Source organism: Pezoporus occidentalis, unplaced genomic scaffold, assembly GCF_034315485.1.
Source record: "Pezoporus occidentalis ecotype Australia unplaced genomic scaffold, CSIRO_AGI_Poc_V1 ctg157, whole genome shotgun sequence".
NCBI lineage: Eukaryota > Metazoa > Chordata > Aves > Psittaciformes > Psittacidae > Pezoporus > Pezoporus occidentalis.
In genome coordinates, this window is record NW_026913393.1 from 550,967 (window position 1) to 571,029 (window position 20,063).

At 48.6% G+C, this 20,063-nt stretch overlaps 1 long non-coding RNA gene across 1 annotated transcript; it reads right to left on the reverse strand.

The window, feature by feature from the left end:
- Positions 1–17,349: 17,349 nt before the first annotated feature.
- Positions 17,350–19,500, reverse strand: LOC134160080 (uncharacterized). The gene is made up of 2 exons (XR_009963427.1): positions 19,412–19,500; positions 17,350–17,711 (listed from the first exon to the last, which is right to left on the reverse strand). It is a non-coding gene; the product is annotated as an uncharacterized LOC134160080 (long non-coding RNA).
- Between the last annotated feature and the right edge of the window lie 563 nt (positions 19,501–20,063).

Genomic DNA, 20,063 nt, shown 5'->3' on the forward strand with positions numbered 1-20,063 from the left:
CGCCGGCCCCGCCCCGCCGCGGCCTCCCCCGGCGCTGCCGGGAGTTGTAGTCAGAGCCCCGCGATGGGGTCGGTTCGGATCGGCTCGGCCCGGCCGGATCCGTGCGCACCGGGGTCGGGTTCACACCGCGCGTTCGACGCGGTAAGTCCCGTTTCACTTCCCAAGGGATTCAGGCCCGGAACGCAGCCTCACCCACCGCTCCTCATCATGGACGAGCGGCGTCCATCCAAGGGGGGGGGTTAACTGGGCTTGAAGGGAGGAAATGGAGAGTGTTTCCTTATGGAATCCCAGGCTGGTTTGTGTGGAAGGGACCTTAAAGCTCATCCAGCTCCAACCCCTGCCACGGGCAGGGACACCTTCCACTAGAGCAGCTTGCTCCAAACCCCTGTGTCCAACCTGGCCTTGAGCACTGCCAGGGATGGGGCAGCCACAGCTTCTCTGGGCACCCTGTGCCAGCGCCTCAGCACCCTCACAGGGAAGAGCTTCTGCCTAAGAGCTCATCTCAGTCTCCCCTCGGGCAGGTTAAAGCCATTCCCTGTTGCCACAGTGCCTGGTGAAGATTCCCTCTCCAGCACTCTTGAAGGCCCCCTTCAGGCACTGGAAGGCTCATTGATTGGGATCAGGTGTTTCCATGTAAATCAAGGATTTCATAGAATCACAGAACAGTTAGGGTTAGAAAGGACCTTAAGATCATCCAGTTCCAACCCCCTGCCATGGGCAGGGACACCTCACACTAAACCATGTCTCCCAAGGCTCTGTCCAGCCTGGCCTTGAACACCGCCAGGGATGGAGCATTCAAAACTTCTCTGGGCACCCCCACAGGGAAGAGCTTCTTCCTTATATCCAGTCTAAACTTCCCCTGCTTAAGTTTTAACCCCTTAACCCCTTGTCCTGTCACTGCAGTGCCTAATGAAGAGTCCCTCCCCAGCATCCCTATAGGCACCCTTCAGATACTGGAAGGCTGCTCTGAGGTCTCCATGAAGCCTTCTCTTCTCCAGGCTGAACAGCCCCAACTTTCTCAGCCTATCTTCATACAGGAGGTGCTTCAGTCCCCTGATCATCCTCAGGGCCTCCTCTGGACTTGTTCCAACAGTTCCATGTCCTTCTTATGTTGAGGACACCAGAACTGCACACAATGCTGCAAGTGGGGTCTCAGAAGAGCAGAGTAGAAGGGCAGGATCACCTCCTTCGACCTGCTGGTTTCCATAAAAATCCATAAAATTCTGAGTCGAGAAATGTGGAAAACCACAGAATTTAAACACCTTTTCAAACACCTATTAAACACCCTTCTAACCAGCATCCCTCCAGGCTTTAAGGAGGTAGTCTTAAGCTGAGCTTAAAAGTGGGAAACTGCAAGTGTTCCCATATAAATCAAGTGTTTCCATTTAAGTCCACAAAATGCTGAGTTAAGAAATGTAAAAAAAACCCAAATTTACACATATTTGAAACCCCTTTTAAATACCCTTGTAGCCAGCATCCATCCAGGCTTTTAAGGGGGTGGGCTTTAAGGAAATAGCAAATGTTTCAATATAAATCAAGCATTTCCATATAGATCAAGTGTTTCTGTATAAATCAAGTGTTTCCGTGTAAATCAAGTGTTTCCATATAAATACTCAAAAGTATGAGTCAAGAAATGTAAACAAACAGAATTTAAACACCTTTTAAAGACCTTTGTAGCCAGCATCCAACCAGGATTTAAGGAGGTGGGTTCAAGCACAGCTTAAAGGAAGGAAACGGTGAGTGTTTCTATATAAATCAAGTGTTTCCATATAAATAAAGTGTTTCCATGTAAATCCACCAAACTCTGAGTCAAGAAATGCAAAAAAGCCCTGCAGAATTTAAACACATTTAAAACACTTTAAATGCCCTTCTAGCCAGCATCCATCCAGGCTTTAAGGAGGTGGATTTTAGCAGAGCTTAAAGAGGAAATTGCAAGTGTTCCCTTATAAATCAAGTGTTTCCATATAAACATTCAATGTCTGAATGAAGAAATGTAAAAAACACGGAATTTAAACACCTTTTAAACACCCTCTAGACAGCATCCATCCAGATTTACCTTCTAAACAGCATCCATCCAGATTTCAAGGAGGTGGGCTTTAAGCTGAGCTTAAAGGAAGGAAGTGGTGAGAGTTTCCATATAAATCCAGTGTTTTCATATAAATTCACAAAATGCTGAGAAATGTAAGAAAACCCCAAATTTAAACATATTTGAAACACCTTTTAAACCAACACCCTTTTAGCCAGCACCAGTCCACTTTAAGAAGGTGGGTTTAAGCTGAGCTTAATGGAAGGAAACTGCAAGTGTTTCCTTATAAATCAAGTATTTCCATATAAATACAAAAAACTCTTGAGAAATTAAAAAAACCCTGGAATTTAAACACCTTTTAAACACCCTTCTAGCCAGCATCCATCCAGGCTTTAAGGAGGTGGGCTTTAAGGAAATAGCAAGTGTTTCAATATAAATCAAGCATTTCCATATAAATCAAGTGTTTCTGTATAAATCCACAAAACTCTGATTTGGAAAATATAAAAACTCACCAAAATGTAAACACCTTTTTAACCAATGCCCTTCTAATAGTGTCCATCCTGGCTTTAAGGAGGTGGGTTTAAGCTGAGAAATACAGTTAAAAAGTGACTTTAAATACTTTTTCCTAGACAGTATCTACCCAGGTTTTGAGGAGGTGGGCTTTAAACTGAGCTTAAAAGAAGAAAATTGCAAATGTTTCCATATAAATTGTTTGCATATAAATCAAGCATTTCCATATAAATCCACCAAACTGAATCAAGAAATGTTATAAACACATAATTTAAATACCTTTTAAACACTCTTCTATCCAGCTGGATCCCTTTTGCCCCTTTAGACCTGCACAAAGCCACTTGGAAATGTCCCTACATGCGGTTTTAGCCACCATCTCCTCACCCCACTAGGCTCTCAGAAACACCGAACTGCCTCATCATTCCCCTTTCCCTCATTGTTTGGGTTGTATCCAAGAGCTAACTTTATTTCTAGCTGTGGATTCCTTGTCACTCCCCACCTCACTTTGCCCTAACATTCATCAGGATAAATGGATCATGTTAATGAACATCAGTGGAAGAAACGCGGACATAAATTAACCCGGAGAGGGAACCTGATTCTTCTTTGACGGCAAAGAGGGATTCAAAAGCTCTTTCTCCCTGCTGTGCTTTATTTTTGGCCACATCCTTTGCTGGGCAGGTTGCCATGACAACCTTGTATTCACCGGAGGGTGGCTATAATTGGGAGAGCACATTGTTAATTTAGCTCCTGATTGTATTTATTTTTTTAATTTATTTTGTCGTATTTTAAGCAAAGGGAACCGCCTGGATTTTCATATTTTTATCTATGATCCTACTACAGTTTAATTATTAATCCCAGCACCCACAGCATCACTGAGCTGCCGTGCAGAGCTCACTGGGTCAGACAATGGCTCTGCACGTCCTGTTTGCCTGTCTCATCCCTGCTACAGTCTAACACATCCCCTCCGGCCCCTGAGGCCCTCAGCTGAGAGCCCCCAGGACCAGTATTTCCCAGGGATGCTCCTGATGCACAGGAGCAGGGTTGGGGAAAAAAAAAAAGGTAGGATCCACTTTTGCATCAATTATCATTTTTTTAAATGATAGTGGCAATTTTAATCTGATCATAATTCACCTCAGCTGGTTATCCATAACAAATCATAGGATCCCAGACTGGTTTGTGTGGGAAGGGACCTTAAAGCTCATCCAGCTCCAAACCCCTGCCACAGGCAGGGACCCCTTCCACTAGAGCAGCTTGCTCCAAGCCCCTGTGTCTAACCTGGCCTTGAACACTGCCAGGGATGGGGCAGCCACAGCTTCTCTGGGCACCCTGTGCCAGCGCCTCAGCACCCTCACAGGGAAGAGCTTCTGCCTAAGAGCTCATCTCAGTCTCCCCTCTGGCAGGTTAAAGCCATTCCCCTTGGCCTGTCCCTACAGGCCCTTGTCCCAAACCCCTCTCCAGCATTCTTGCAGGCCCTCTTTGGAGAACACCAGCCTGTAATACTAATAATGTGAACACACTGGCATAAGTCACGTCTTGCTCCCAGTTGGGCACATCAGGTCCCATCAGGTGTATGGGAATTCTCCGTGCATCCCGCTCCTGCCCCAGCCTGTTCAAGGCATCCTTGGCCTGATCACGTTGCAAACTGCCGCCAGGTACTTGCCTCCATCCTTGCTGGAAGCAGGAGAGTGGCAAGCTTTGGGATAGGGGCTTCAGTTCAGGAGCCCACACAGGTGCTGAATCAAGGCACACAACGGAGATTATTTTGGGGGGAGAAATGACCCATCCCACAAAGCACAGTCTCTGCAGGAGCTGGGGTCATTCTCTAGTAGTTAGTGGTGGTGGTGGGGTTTTGGACAGGGATGATAGCAGGGTGGCTAAAGGTAAAACCAGGGAATATGGTACATTGGATGGGTGCCAGGCAGCAGCATCTGGGACTCAGGAAAACGTCCCTTCTCACTCCAGCACTCCCACCCTTGAATGGGTTTGAAGCTCCATGACCATGCTGGTCATGGTGTACATTATTAGCATGTCCTAGCAGGAAGAAAGTGCAGCTTTACAGTAACTGGGGACTTCTCTTCAGGAAATGGCTCCAGGTTCAAAGAGGAAAGTGGAGCTGCTGATCCTGTCTCCATGAGGGTGCATCTCTGCTCCATCCTGCCTCATGGGCATGCTGCACAGTTTGGCATCCTTCTTTTATCCCCGCTTCAGGCTTAATCCCATCACAACTTAGTAAGGAGGGAAATTGTGAAATGAGAGGGTTTGTGCTTAAAAGAAAAAAAAAGAGAGGAGTTGTGAAAAGCCGGGGATGGAGGCGGGAATGAAACATCCTCTTTCAAGGAAAAGATGCTGTGACTGCTGTTCTGGGTACTGTGCGCCAGGTAATGACACAAGATGACTCAGTGCTTGGGATATTAAATTGGCTCTTTATTAAAGCATGTGTTTAGGAAGGTAGCGAGGCGTCAGGCGAGTTCCTCCATCGCCTTCGCAGGGGGAATTGAGGCAGGCTGCCTGGATCCTTGTGCTGCCAAGCACAAGGTGCTGGGATCCATGCAGGCAGACCTGTATCCTGCCTCAGCATCCTCACAGGGCTGCTGCCGGTAAAGCGCTCTGGGAAGATGTTAAGAATCTCCCAAGCTCTCTCCTAATTCAGTGGGAACTGGTGGATCTCTGCCAGTGGGAAATGTTCCAGCCTCAAGATTTGTGTCCCAGGAAAATAGCAAAAGATGGAAAGAGCAGCTGAGGACAGGGAGATACTTGAGAGCGCAAACTGCAACCAAAAAGATGCTCTGCCAAACTACCCTTGTGCTGACAATACCTTTAAAGATGGCTCAGCAATGATGGGAACCTGCTGCTTCAAAGGGGAAATGTAGAATATTAACAAAGTACCTTGCTCATAGCTGCAGTGTGCTGGTAGCTTGGTGCTCCCTCGCTAGCTTGGAGCAAATCTTGGCTTCAGAGAGTGTAGCTGAAGGCAACATACTGTGTTCTGCTCAAGTTACACATCCCCTGTGTGGAAAGTTTCATTATACACACAGGTAGGTACTGAAAAAATAAACTAAAGAAAGAGAGAAATCCTTTGTTCTTCCCAAAGTACTTCTGGTACTTGGGTGGGAGATTGGCAATATCTCCAAGGATGGAGACACAGTGGTGCCTTCAGCAGGATTCTAAGAAGTGATCTGCAAAATGTCACCGTGACCGTCGAGTGCTTGGGTGCTTCATCAGAGACTTCTGCAGGAAAAGAACCCTTAAAAGAAGCTGGGTAAATGATCTTCCTGCTAGATTCAGAGAGATCATTATTCTGGCCAGGCTGCAGTTGAGTTGAAAGCAAATAGACCTCCTTTAAAAAGCTAAATAATAGCTCTACTGTAGAAGCAAGGACTGGAGACAGACAAGGTCTTTATTTCTGTCCTGACAGAGCCTGAACAAGCAGCTCTACCCTCCTTCCTGAGCACGGAGACGTCTGTCAGTGCTTGGGGGGCTGGTGGCATTGGATGTGGGGTTCCAGTGATTTCTCCTCCACCAGATCTGATAGGTGAGATAGCCTGAATACAAAGCTGGAGAGAAAATGAGGTGATGGGATACGAATGTGGCCAGGTAGGTTGCATATGGCAAAAGAGGCAGCACAAAGCTTCTTGTATCTATATATATGTGAATTAAACTTCAGAGCAGAGTACTGATGGGTGAAGCAATGCTTTGCTATGGCAAGAGGAGAAGCTGGTTTTGAAATGCTGATCATTCAAGTTCCTTCCCCTACTTCTCAGTTATTTTTAGAAGGGCACTTGTATTCAATGCAGTGATCGGTGCCAAGGCTGTTTTCAAGTCAAGGCTAAATTCATGGTATTCAGCACAGGTCTGAAGAGTGATGGGTCTGCAGATGGGGTGAAATCCAGCCCTGACGCCACTCTCTGTACTACAGATGAGAAGCTGCAAATCAGAAAATTTGGATTTTCTCCTTGACTTCCCACATCGCTTAAAATAATAACCCTAATTTCCTGTATTTCACATAACTCAGCTGACTAATGAGGCTACCTGGACATAATTCATTACTCTCCTCCCCTGATTTAATTCACAGCTATATCTTTGGGTTAAAGAGATCTTACAAATGCAAAGTATGATTAGCCAGGTAAGAACAAATTACCAGTTTAAAGGATTGCCACTATTCCAGCTGCAAGGAAGCGCATGGGCATTTGCAAAGGTCAGGCTGCTGAGGAGGCTGAGCTGAAGGCTGGCAGAGATGGGTGATGAAAGATCTCCTTGCACACCAGGCAAGGTGGGTCCTGTCTGATTCCTCCGCAGGCTGACAAAAAGCATCTCTGACAGGGACATCAATAACTCGGTCTGTGCTGGAGAATGAATTCAAATTAACCACTGACCATGTGCATTTTGCAGAGGCACAGCTGGCCGGGAAGTATTCCAGTAACCCAGAAATATTTCTTTCTTCCTCTGGCTGCAAATGGGATTTTTTCCATAATCCCTTATGGTGGGTATTAATTGCATCAGAGGATTGTGATGCTGCTTATGGGTGCAGCGGGAGGGAATTGCTAATCAGTGCAGTGGGAGAAGCAAGGGAATTTCACTGGCATTAGGGTGAAGGGTGTGGAAAATCCAGGGCGCTGGATGGGGGTGACAGCAAGGCACTCTTCCTGTTTGACTCTCCAGGGGGGTTTTTATGTGGCCTTTCAATACTTAAAGGGAGCTTAGAGGAAGGATGGGGACAGAGTTTTAGTTGGACCTGTAGCAATGGGACAAGGGGAATGGCTTTAACCTGCCCGAGGGGAGACTGAGATGAGCTCTTAGGCAGAAGCTCTTCCCTGTGAGGGTGCTGAGGCGCTGGCACAGGGTGCCCAGAGAAGCTGTGGCTGCCCCATCCCTGGCAGTGTTCAAGGCCAGGTTGGACACAGGGGCTTGGAGCAAGTTGCTCTAGTGGAAGGTGTCCCTGCCCGTGGCAGGGGGTGGAGCTGGAGGAGCTTTAAGGTCCCTTCAACCCAAACCAGTCTGGGATTCTATAACTTGGCCATTCCATCACTTTCAAAACTTTCATCACACATCTATATTATATTCTGTACACAGAGGTTTACTGACACAGTTGACTTTTAAGCAATCTATAGCCCAAAAAAACTACTTGAAATGAAGTATTCGCAAGAAGGAGACTAAAACTTCGGAGGAAGGCCATGCTGGAGCACTAGCACTCTGGTCCTGGGTACACTGCTCATTAGAAACAAGGCTGAAAAGAGCAGGCTGGGCATCACACTGATCTGTGATGGCTGCATGTTATGAGTTGGCTCTGCCCAGAACAAATTGCTAGTTTAAAGGATTGCCACTGTTCTAACCCCAGGGAAGCACATGGGCATTTGCAAAGGTTCCTTCTCTAGCCCAACCCTTGGCTAGAGAGGGGTAGCAGGCAGCATGATTCCATGGGCTTGGGTTTGGATAACGCAGGCTCTGCCACTGATGATGATAGATGAAAGCCTTCAGTTCTTGTCTTCAGTTTCCCTCCTCTGAAACAGGCACAGCTCTGCTTATCCTCTTGATAATGTACTCAGCTTTCACCAGGTGTAAATCACCACCACTGCTTGTGGAGCAGCCCCGGGTTAGTAAGGACTGAGAAGGACTCTTTGATCTCTCTGGTCCTCAGGACGAAGTCCTTGCAGAAAATCTTCCTCTTGGGGACAGTGAGAAGCGTCTCGGTTACAGTCCTGTGCCTCATCTCCTTCAGGATGGTGGCAGCTTCTTTGCTTGACCTTTGGTTACTCCAGGATCTGGTGGGCAAGAGCACGAAGCCCACCAAGGAGTCTTTCACCATATGCCTGCTCACACCAGAAGCCCAGCACCTTGCTTCTCCTGCTCCTGGGAGCCCACATCCTGTGCACTCACCTTCCTGCACCCTCTGTTACCTCCAACACATCTTTTAATGATGCCTTTCCTGTCCCTGACTCACCTGCAGATAACGCAGATCCTCCTTTTCCCCCCCAAATCCTATCTCATCTCCACCAGCACGACCACCACAAACAGGACGGAGGGTTGGCAGCAAACAGCACTCCAGCACCCAGCAAACATGGGGGAGATTGGAAAATACGTGTATTTTTTATCAGATTAGTTTATGTATTACAGCAACAGAGAAACGATCAGGGTCACTCAGACTCCATTCTTTCAAGGGGGAGGACTGACACACCAAGGAGATAGAATCTCAGAATCATAGAACAGTTTGGGTTGGAAAGGACCTTAAGATCACCCAGTTCCAACCCCCCTGCCATGAGCAGGGACACCTCACACTTAAGCATCTCACCCAAGGCCTCGTCCAGCCTGGTCTTGAACGCTGCCAGGGATGGAGCATTCACAACCTCCCTGGGCAACCCATTCCAGTGCCTCACCACCCTAACAGGAAAGAATGAGCTGTGATGTTCCAGAGCACCCGAGTCTTTCACCCTCTTTTTCCCACTGGGCATCTCTACACTGTGAATTGATAGCACTTTAACCATGTAATAAAACTTCACTGAACAAGGCAACTTGTGGTTTGCACATATCAGCAGGCCAGGGTGTGCCATGACAAGAGCCCAGGATTTATTCTTGGTCAGCTCATAAAACAAACAAGCTTATCTTCACGTGGGCTTTGCTTCTTATCATACTGCTTTGGTAAAAATACACCTGGCTGAAGTCCTCCCTCCCTTCCCTCAGCTGCCAAGGGCTCGTAGTTTAGACCGCTTTGCCTTCCCAGTAAGGTGACTGGGGAGGAAAGGGAGATGGTTTCATTCCCTGCTTGCTGCAGAAGATGTTAGGAGAAAAGGGCTTGGCACGCTCCTGCTTTTGATAGGGGAAAAAGGAGATAATGGTATCAAACCACAAGCACACCAGTCGTATAGTAGATATTTTATCACTCTGTGGCCTTCAGGAATCAGTGTGGGGCAGATTTATAGTAACTGTGCTAGGACAGGAATATATCATGGTACAGATAACCTCTTATATACACATAGGATAGCATTTACACATGAGATAGAAATTTGCAGCTGTGGAATAAACAGCATGAAGGTACCTACTGACCTGCTCAACTAAAGTTAGTTATCCCCCCCGGCACAGACACTGGTTAATGATTTAGCTGTTTCAGAGCAAAAGTTCTATTTATGTTCCCCAGAATACACAGTTCAGTCTGAAATGGCTTTAACCTGCCCGAGGGGAGACTGAGATGAGCTCAGGCAGAAGCTCTTTGCTGTGAGGGTGCTGAGGAGCTGGCACAGGGTGCCCAGAGAAGCTGTGGCTGCCCCATCCCTGGCAGTGTTCAAGGCCAGGTTGGACAAAGGGGCTTGGAGCAAGCTGCTCTAGTGGAAGGGGTCCCTGCTTGTGGCAGGGGTTTGGAGCTGGATGAGCTTTAAGGTCCCTTCCAACCCAACCCAGTCTGGGATTCTGTCATTCTATGAAATAACAGAAATAACCATCTTTTCACCCAGGTCCAACCAACACTTTCCTACCCCATGAGCTGGAGTGTGTCCTGCAGCTCAGGGCATTGAAGGACCAGAGGGGCTGGGGGAACTTCCTGCCTCCCCACCAGCCCTGGGTGCTGCCGTCCATCCAGCCCTTCCAGTGGCCTAGCATCACCCTGACATCAGGCTGACTGGCACATTTGAATTTGTTTTCCAAGCAGAGCAACACTCCTTAGTTAACATCTTCCTTCCCCCCCCCCTTGGCATCCCTCTCTGCTCTCACCAGAGATACCGTACCTGTCACCTTTCTTTTTTCCTAGCTCTTCCCCCAAAAGCCTCATTTGACCCCCACACCATTACTAACTTTAGAAGGGTAATAGGGGCCATTACAAAGCAGTTCATGGGGCTCCATGCACCTCCAGGGGGGTGAGTAGCTTTTGCCCCAGAGCCTCGGCAGTTCTTAAACACATCCTACTGCACACTGGATATTTGGTTTAGCTAAATCAGGTTGTTTAACTTGAATCTCCTCAAACCAGCCCGTTGTGCTGACTAGAGGAGACAAGAGGAGCTCTGTGCCTGGAGCACGTCTGCCAGAATGCTGGGGTGGGACTTCCCAATGAGAATCATCAGGAGCCTTCACCTCTTGATACTCCTTCTACATCTCTCTCCCCCCATTAGTCGATGGCAGTGTATGAGACTCAGATTCCTGATGACAAATCCATCAACACCAAGGCTTTCACATCCTTGACATTCATGCCCAAGGAGGATGGACACGTTCCTTCTCCCCTCCCCTGCCTCCCCCTCCATGATCAGCACATCTGAGTTGCCTATTTCTTAGGTTTCTGATAAGAAAAAGACAGCTGAAGGACCATTGCCATGAGCTGCAAATCAAATCATATCCATGGCTGTCCTTAGCGACTCACACAGTCACTATGTATGGTTTTGGGTTTCCCAGCTTAAGCAAGAAGCCAGTTCCTATTTGCAGGGATGGGACATGTTTCTGCAGGACATCCCTCATGGTGTGTGCACCCTGGCTTGTTACAGGATTTGATATTGCACATGCTTTTTCCTAAAAATCCTATGAAAATGAGTCAAACTTTTCCAGAGCTCTGGCTGTTAAATAAACTTGCTTTTCTAATATGTCACTATAGCATGATGGTGCTCTAATCCAGCTGGGAACCCACACAGGGATGGTCTCACAGCACTCTGGCTTTCCTGTGTACCAGGACTCCACCATTTTCCCCAGGGATGGGACACAAGAAGATGTTTTCCTGTGTTTCCTCCCTACATAGAGTGTGGACATTTCCTTTGTTTCAGAAGGAACAGTGAAATCTGGGAAGATGCTGAGTCCATCTCTCTTAGCTTTGCTCCTATGAATAAATACTAGCAGGTCTTTGGAGCTAGACCAAGGAAGAACAGGCACAGCCCTTCTGTCAGCAGTTATTCCAGTGTCCCCTCTTCTACTGCTAAAATAAGATGTTTAATTCAACTTAATTTTGAAATTATCCTAATTAAAAAGGGCCAGCAACACAATTCAGTGCACTCCACAGAGAGAAAGTGGTAGCTTGAAAGGGAAGTAATAATGAAAGACCTGCTTTTGGATTCCAGATAATATAATTTCCAGCAGATAATGTTTAATTCCTGTATAACAAACCCATGTTCTCCATCTGGGCTTTGTTCACATGGGCTGAAGTGCAGACGGTTCTAGCAATAGTAGACTGAAACCTTTGATAGCATCTTTTGGGTCCTGGTGCTGAGAAAAAACTTATTGACTAGAGGTCCATGGCATTTGGTCTAGCTTACTTGCAAGGCATTTGTAGCCATTTGGGGAAGCAGAGTATTGCAAAGTCAAGGGCCCCAGGATCCTCAGCATCTTCTGTAAAACCATGAGATTTTGGGGTTTAATATAGTTCAATTGGAAAGGGCCTACAACAGTTACCTAGTCCAACTTCACTCTTGCCCAAGTTCTGATCATTTATAAAGCACTTTTGCCGATGACACCGAGCTGTGTGGTTCGGTTGATACCCTGGAGGGAAGGAATGCCATCCAGAGGGACCTCGACACGCTTGTGAGGTGGGCTGATGCCAACCTCATGAAGTTTAACCATGCCAAGTGCAAGGTCCTACACCTGGGTCGGAGCAATCCCAGGCACAGCTACAGGTTGGGCACAGAAGAGAATCAGAGCAGCCCAAGGAGAAGGACTTGGGGGTGTTGGTTGATGAGAAAATGAACATGGGCTGGTTTCAGTGTGCGCATCAAAAGAAGCGTGACCAGCAGGGCGAAGGAGGTGATCCTGCCCCTCTACTCTGCTCTTGTGAGACCTCACCTGGAGCATTGTGTGCAGTTCTGGTGTCCTCAACATAAAAAGGACATGGAACTGTTGGAACAAGTCCCGAGAAGGGCCACAAGGATGATCAGGGACTGGAGCACCTCCCGTATGAAGACAGGCTGAGAAAGTTGGGGCTGTGCAGCCTGGAGAAGAGAAGCTGCGTGGAGACCTCAGAGCAGCCTTCCAGTATCTGAAGGGGGGCTATAGGGATGCTGGGGAGGGACTCTTCATTAGGGACTGTAGTGACAGGACAAGGGGTAACGGGTTCAAACTTAAACAGGGGAAGTTTAGATTGGATATAAGGAGGAAATTCTTTCCTGTTAGGGTGGTGAGGCACTGGAATGGGTTGCCCAGGGAGGTTGTGAATGCTCCATCCCTGGCAGTGTTCAAGGCCAGGCTGGACAAGGCCTTGGGTGATACGGTTTAGCGTGAGGTGTCCCTGCCCATGGCATGGGGGTTTGGAACTGGGTGATCTTAAGGTCCTTTCCAACCCTAACTATTCTATGATTCTGTGATTCTACTTAGCTATCTCACTAGGTAAAAGCCTTCCTTAATGATACATTTGAATTCTTGATGATGTATTTGAATCATTTTTGAATTCTAGCAAATTGTAAGGAAAGGCACTACATATCACTAGGGTCATGCTACGAGTCATGGGAGATCAAGGTGATGGGAGATGATTTTCTCCAGTTCTAAAGAAAAACCCCAACCTGGACACCTCCCCCAAGTGACAGATTCTCTTAGGAGGGATTAGACTTCAGAAAGGGCTGAACTTTGCTACAAAGATAGCCCTGAATTAATCTCCTTCTATGTGTTCTCTCCAGGACACAGTGACTGTAATTGACAAGAAACTCAGGGATGCATGGCAGGACATGAAAGTTAGACAAATCTAGTTGCAAGCATTTAACAGCAAAGGTAATTAAGGGTGTGGGACCTGCAATCTTTAATCAAAGTTGTTTCTTTTTGTGTGTGTGCATTTAAAGAGGCTTCTAAAATAGTGTGCTAGGGCTTAAAGAAACCGGTGGATATTGTATGGGGATTAATGGGTGAGGTCCTTTGGGCTGCGTAAGAGAGGGCATCAGAGGAGACGGTGCCTGCTGGCCCTGAGCTCAGCAAGTCTGCTCCTGCTCACCTTGGGAAACATCCACATGCAGACATCACCTTGGAAATCCCAGATGAATTATTTGGGTTGCTTGGATGCAAAGAGAAGAGTTAAACCTTGTGGCATCCCTGGCTGTGACGAGGCTATGACCACCCCGTGAGGTCACCATCCAACCAAGGGCACCAGGGAGGAAATGCATGAAGGAAAATATCTGTAGAAACAACGAGTTTTGTTTTTTAATAGATTTGAGTTTGTGTGAGTTAAAACAGGCTCTTTGCAAAGGATTCATCCATCAACCAGATCTCAGGCACTGGTAGCACCAACATCTCTGCAAGCCTAAAGATCAGGTAACATATCTGATAGCCCCAAGTAGCTAAGATACTTCCAACATACATAAGGTTTCTGTTTCCCATCTTCAGCCTGAAACTATTGTTCATTCATGCTTTTGCTTTCTTCTGCCTGACTCCCATGGAGTCACAGGGTTTGGAAGAGGTGTTGATAAGCCATATCTATGTAAAATAGAATATGCTCTTCTCCATAAGAGTGTATCTTCCCCTAATATATGGGAATATATTAATTCCCCATAATAATGGGAATATGTAATTTCTAATAATATATGGGAATTGCAGGGGGATATCTCAGAGCAGCAAAGTGTCACTGGGGGCCCAATACCTTTACCAAGGACCAGACTGGGGAGGTCCTTTGTGTCTCACTGGACTCATTAACTCAAGCACGTCCTGCGTACCCACAGCCCCATCCTTCGCCATCCCCTTCCAACATCTTCAACATCACAACCCATTGGAGCCAGGAGTAGGGAAGTGATTGCCTCTCCTGCCCCAGCAGCACCACATCTCACACCGCATCCAGCAGCAGCTCCAGCTTTGAACCTGGTGCAGACAAAGCAGGAACCAGCCTTTGAAACTGCTGCCTTGGGCTCCTGGGTTGCAGTTCATGGCAGGTGAAATGTGGCAGCAAAGTTTACATAAACATAGTCAACCAGAGCTAGATTTCTGCCTCTGAGACATCGACTGTGGCAGCTGATGTTTTGTTGGTTTCTCTAGGCTTTGTGCAGAAGTAGGTCACATGAGGAACAAATTATAGGAGTACCTGTGACCATGAAAGGAATAGGTTCTCACTACCATCACCCTGATCAACAGTAAAACTATTTCCAGCCCTTTTCCCACATCGTTGTGGCAAACCCTGGACCAATCTGACTTGGGTACTAAACAAGCACTGAGAAAAAAGGAGTTGTTGTTGTTCCTCCGCAGTTCTAGTGCACATCTTGTCCCAGCTTTGGACGTTTATGGCTCATGAGATGGGGATGTTTGCTGACATTGTTCATCTTCTCACCTGAGAACACCCAGGTAGAAACACAATTCCTGGTGTGTTCACCTGGACATTCAGAAAACTGACTTGGAGCCATAGTTCTATATGAATGCTGCTGAAACACACAATTTCATAGAATCCCAGACTAGTTTGGGTTGGAAGGGACCTTAAAGCTCATCCAGCTCCAAACCCTGCCACAGGCAGGGACACCTTCCACTAGAGCAGCTTGCTCCAAGCCCCTGTGTCCAACCTGGCCTTGAACACTGCCAGGGATGGGGCAGCCACAGCTTCTCTGGGCGCCCTGTGCCAGCGCCTCAGCACCCTCACAGCAAAGAGCTTCTGCCTAAGAGCTCATCTCAGTCTCCTCTCTGGCAGGTTAAAGCCATTCCCCTTGGCCTGTCCCTACAGGCCCTTGTCCCAAGCCCCTCTCCAGGGTTTCCTGCAGCCCCTTCAGGCACTGGAGCTGCTCTCAGGTCTCCCCTTCAGGAGCCTTCTCTTCTCCAGGCTGGCCCAGCCCAGCTCTCTCAGCCTGGCTCCAGAGCAGAGCTGCTCCAGCCCTCACAGCATCCCCATGGCCTCCTCTGGCCTCGCTCCAACAGCTCCACGTCCCTCTTGTGCTGCTGCCCCAGAGCTGGATCAGGACTGCCGGGGGAGGTCTCCCCAGAGTGCAGCAGAGGAGAATCACCACCATTTATCTTAGACCATTACATCATATCTCTTAGAGACCCTCACCCTCAGCATCCATAGCTATGCCATAACATGGAATACCACATCACTGCCTGATACCCTTTTCTCACACAGATGTTGTTGCCATCACTCCCATCTTCTGTCTGGTTGAAGTCATCAGCAGTGGTGACATGTGGAGTTGACATGAGGACATTTTTATTTCACATTTGGGAGAGCAGGGAGAGAAATTACAGTTTGGAGGGGAAAAAAAAGGTTTCTTCTGTATTTAAACCTTTTTGGTAGACCCCCCTTTACTGAGTTGCTCTTTGGTTCAGCACATTCCCAAATATTCCTCTGTCTGCAGAATTGCTGTGCCAGTGTGAGTCTTGGGACGCTGGTTTCTATCCCGGATGGCATCAGCATCACAAATAGAAATTTTAGAAATAGAAATATAAAATAGAAATTACTTAATTGCCCAAACATTGCTGGCTTATGCCAGCTGAGACACCCTCAGTCATCTGTATGGGCACATGGGTGACACAGGACCTCCAGCAGCCATCCAGTAGAGCATCTCTGGTGGAGCTGGATACTTGCATCCTTGCAGTTCAACCAGCTCCAAAATACCTCAGTTTGTAAACCAAATCAGATAGTACAGGCCCAAAACAGCAACACCATTAACTGAGGAAACATTGGGAAGTCCTACTTGGCCTGCACTGAGGTGTGTGCTTTCTGTCTCCACCCTTATCTATTGCAGCCCCCCTGGTTTTCCTCCTACCTCTACTGCTCTTCCTTCCTGCATGCAGCAAAGGAGGGAGCAAAGATGTCTCAGTGCTGAAGGTCCCAGCTCCATCCCTGCACAGCACAGCTTTGGGCAGGGCAATAAACCCTCCTTAGGAAATGCCACAGCTCTAATTTAGGTGTCTTAAATCCACTCAGGGGTTGGTGGACAGGAGCTATCTCCTCCTTTGGTAGGAACAAGCCTCTCCCTGTGGAGATCCTGGAGACAGTGAGACGCCTGTGAAGCTCCTCTGTTGTTTGCTCCCTGCCCCTTTGACCTTGTTAGGCTTTAGGATTTGAGACACACTAAGTCAGCTGAATCCTTTCACATCCCAAATGCCAGGACCCCCTGACTATGTTAACAGCAGCACTATTGCACATTTGTTTCCAAATGCTTTACAGTCAGATCAAGGCCAAAGCCCTGGGTTTGTTGTTTACCTGTAAGTTAGGGGAATAGAAAATCAGGGAAGGGAAATAGAAAGAAACAAGGAGCATGACCAGCAGGTCGAAGGAGGTGATCCTGCCCTTCTACTCTGCTCTTGTGAGACCTCACTTGGAGCATTGTGCGCGGTTCTTGTGTCCCCAACATAAAAAGGACAAGGAACTGTTGGAACAAGTCCAGAGGAGGCCACGAGGATGATCAGGGGACTGGAGCACCTCCCATATGAAGACAGGCTGAGAGAGTTGGGGCTGTTCAGCCTGGAGAAGAGAAGGCTGCGTGGAGACCTCAGAGCAGCCTTCCAGTATCTGAAGGGGGCCTATAGGGATGCTGGGGAGGGACTCTTCATTAGGGACTGTAGTGACAGGACAAGGGGTAACGGGTTAAAACTTAAACATGGGAAGTTTAGGTTGAATATCAGGAAGAAGTTCTTTACTGTGAGGGTGGTGAGGCACTGGAATGGGTTGCCCAAGAAAGTTGTGAATGCTCCATCCCTGGCAGTGTTCAAGGCCAGGTTGGTCAGAGCCTTGGGTGACATGGTTTAGTGTCCCTGAGCATGGCAGGGGGGTGATGATCTTAAGGTCCTTTCCAACCCAAACTATTCTATGATTCTATGATTCTAATATTCAGTTCTTAACAGTGAGTACTTGAGAGCGGGGAAAAACATTCTTATTTGGAATTAGAAGTCCATGCTTCTCTGTGAGTCGGTCCTTGAATAGAAATGGGATAAAAAATGCAATTAAATGTAGAATTAATATATCTATATATGAAATAATTCTTAATGGATATGCTAGATATAAGCAAACTCATATCTTCATGAGAGGTTGCCATTGACTACTGCGCTGAATTGAACGCTCTCTTCTTTGAATGATCTTGAATGATCACGTACCTCGGGAGTTCAGAACAAGCAGATCTCATGCTCGTCCCTCTCAGTCTTGAATTGAAAACTAATGTCATGCTTCCCTGCCTTTTCAGCTCTCAAATTGCTTCCTGCTGACTGCAGGAACATGTTCTCTCTGTCGGCTAAAGAAGCCACTGCTGTCAGGCCTGGGTGCTTCAAACCCTGGGGCTGAGCCAACTCAGGTCCATCCTTATGCACCAGTGTCTGCAGCAAACAAACTCTGCTGTCACAACAGACCCAATTAAAGCCTGACAAATTACATTAAGCTAAATACTCAGCTCCCATTGAAATAGCTTTGTTTTAGGAATGATCCCTGCATGCTTCTTAAACCAAAACATCTCCTATTTAACACTCAACACACCTGTATTTAGAGTGTTCTTTTGCCATCCCAGTTCAGAATGTTATCCTGAAATCAGGGCGCTGTTTGCTTCATCTGCATATAACAGTTAAACCCATGGGGTTGCACCTGTCCCATGTTTGCAGCACGGAACCAACAGTGTGTCCCCATCTCCACCCATCCCTTCTTCCTTGCACCATTTGGTTCCCCCTCTGGAGACCAACACTTCCCTCTTGGCTTCCCCAGTGCGCATCATTTTACAAGGGCCAGTAGGAGCAGGAGAGGGGCAATGGCTTTAACCTGCCTGAGGGGAGACTGAGATGAGCTCTTAGGCAGAAGCTCTTTGCTGTGAGGGTGCTGAGGCGCTGGCACAGGGTGCCCAGAGAAGCTGTGGCTGCCCCATCCCTGGCAGTGTTCAAGGCCAGGTTGGACACAGGGGCTTGGAGCAAGCTGCTCTAGTGGAAGGTGTCCCTGCCTGTGGTAGGGGTTGGAGCTGGATGAGCTTTAAGGTCCCTTCCAACGCAAACCATTCTGTGAGTCTATGATTCTATGAAAGACCAGAAAAGCAGCTGTTGTATTGGTGTACTTGGTATTTGTACCCTCTGAGCAGGGCCTTTGGGTACCTTGATGCGCACATGCAGCCGGGCACCTCATGGGCATCACCAGGTCTTCAGCACCACACCACAAACCCATCTCTGTGCCCTGCACCAGTTGTTCCACCTCCAGTCTTTACAAATAGTTGGAAATGGGCGTGCCTCTGGTGCTTCTGCAGCCTGGGGCACCTCCACCTCCCTGCTTCTGCGTCCAAGCAGCCCCTTCCCATCCTAATGCTCCCCATCCTGGTGCTCCTGCACCTCTGTTATCACCCTCTCCTGTTCCTGCATCCCAGTGTGCTTGCATCCCAGTACCTTCACCCATCCTGGTGCTCACCCATTCTGGTACCCACCCCATCGTGGTGCTCCCCATCCCAGTATAATCCCCTTCTCCCCATCTGAGTCTTCCTGTATCCCAGTGCTCCTCAGCCTGGCACCTCCACCCAGGCACCTCAATCCCAGTATCCCTCCTGTCCTGATACCCCTCCCATCCTTGTGTTCCCCAACCCAGTACCCTATCCTGGTACCCCTCCTATCCCGGTGTTTCCCATCCCAGTACCCCTCCCATCCTATACAACATCCCACCTCCCTGATCCTGATATCCCATATCCTGGCATTCCCCATCCCAGTACCTCTGGCATTCCCCATCCCGGTACCTCTCCCATTCTTGTACCCCTACCTTCCCCCTCGATCCCCATATCCAAAATCTCGGTGCTCCTCAGCCCAGCATGTCCATCCCAGTACCTCCATCGTGGTATATCTCCATCCTGGTACCCCCATCCGGTACTCATCCTATCCCAGTGCTGCCCATCTTGGTACCCCTCCTATCCTGACACAACATCCCCACCTCCCCTGATCCCGTTACCTTACATCCGGTGTTCTCCATCCCAGTACCCTTCCTATTCTTGTACCCTCTCCTTCCCCCTCGATCCCGATATGTCCTTTATCCCGGTATCCCACTTCCCTATACCCCACATCCCGATATCCCACCGTTCCCTCCATCCCGGTGTCTCCCAGCTCCCCGGTACCGGTGGGCGGTGACGCTGCGGCTCCCCCTGGTGGCGGCGGCTGCGCACTGCCGAGACCCTCCCTCCCCACCCCGCCCGCCCCAGCGTGACCCCGGCAGTGACACAGGGGACACGGCACCTCATGGGTACCCCCCTCGGTACCCACCGCGTTATCCGGGTGCCCGCGGGCCCTGAGGCTCAGCCGCGCTCCTGCAGTCAAACTGTGGCATCTTGGAGCTGTTTGTGTTGGAAGGGACCTCAAAGCTCCTCCAGCTCCAACCCCTGCCACAGGCAGGGACCCCTTCCACTAGAGCAGCTTGCTCCAAGCCCCTGTGTCCAACCTGGCCTTGAGCACTGCCAGGGATGGGGCAGCCACAGCTTCTCTGGGTACCCTGTGCCAGCGCCTCAGCACCCTCACAGGGAAGAGCTTCTGCCTAAGAGCTCATCTCAGTCTCCCCTCGGGCAGGTTAAAGCCATTCCCCTTGGCCTGTCCCTACAGGCCCTTGTCCCAAGCCCCTCTCCAGCTTTCCTGCAGCCCCTTCAGGCACTGGAGCTGCTCTCAGGTCTCCCCTTCAGGAGCCTTCTCTTCTCCAGGCTGCCCCAGCCCAGCTCTCTCAGCCTGGCTCCAGAGCAGA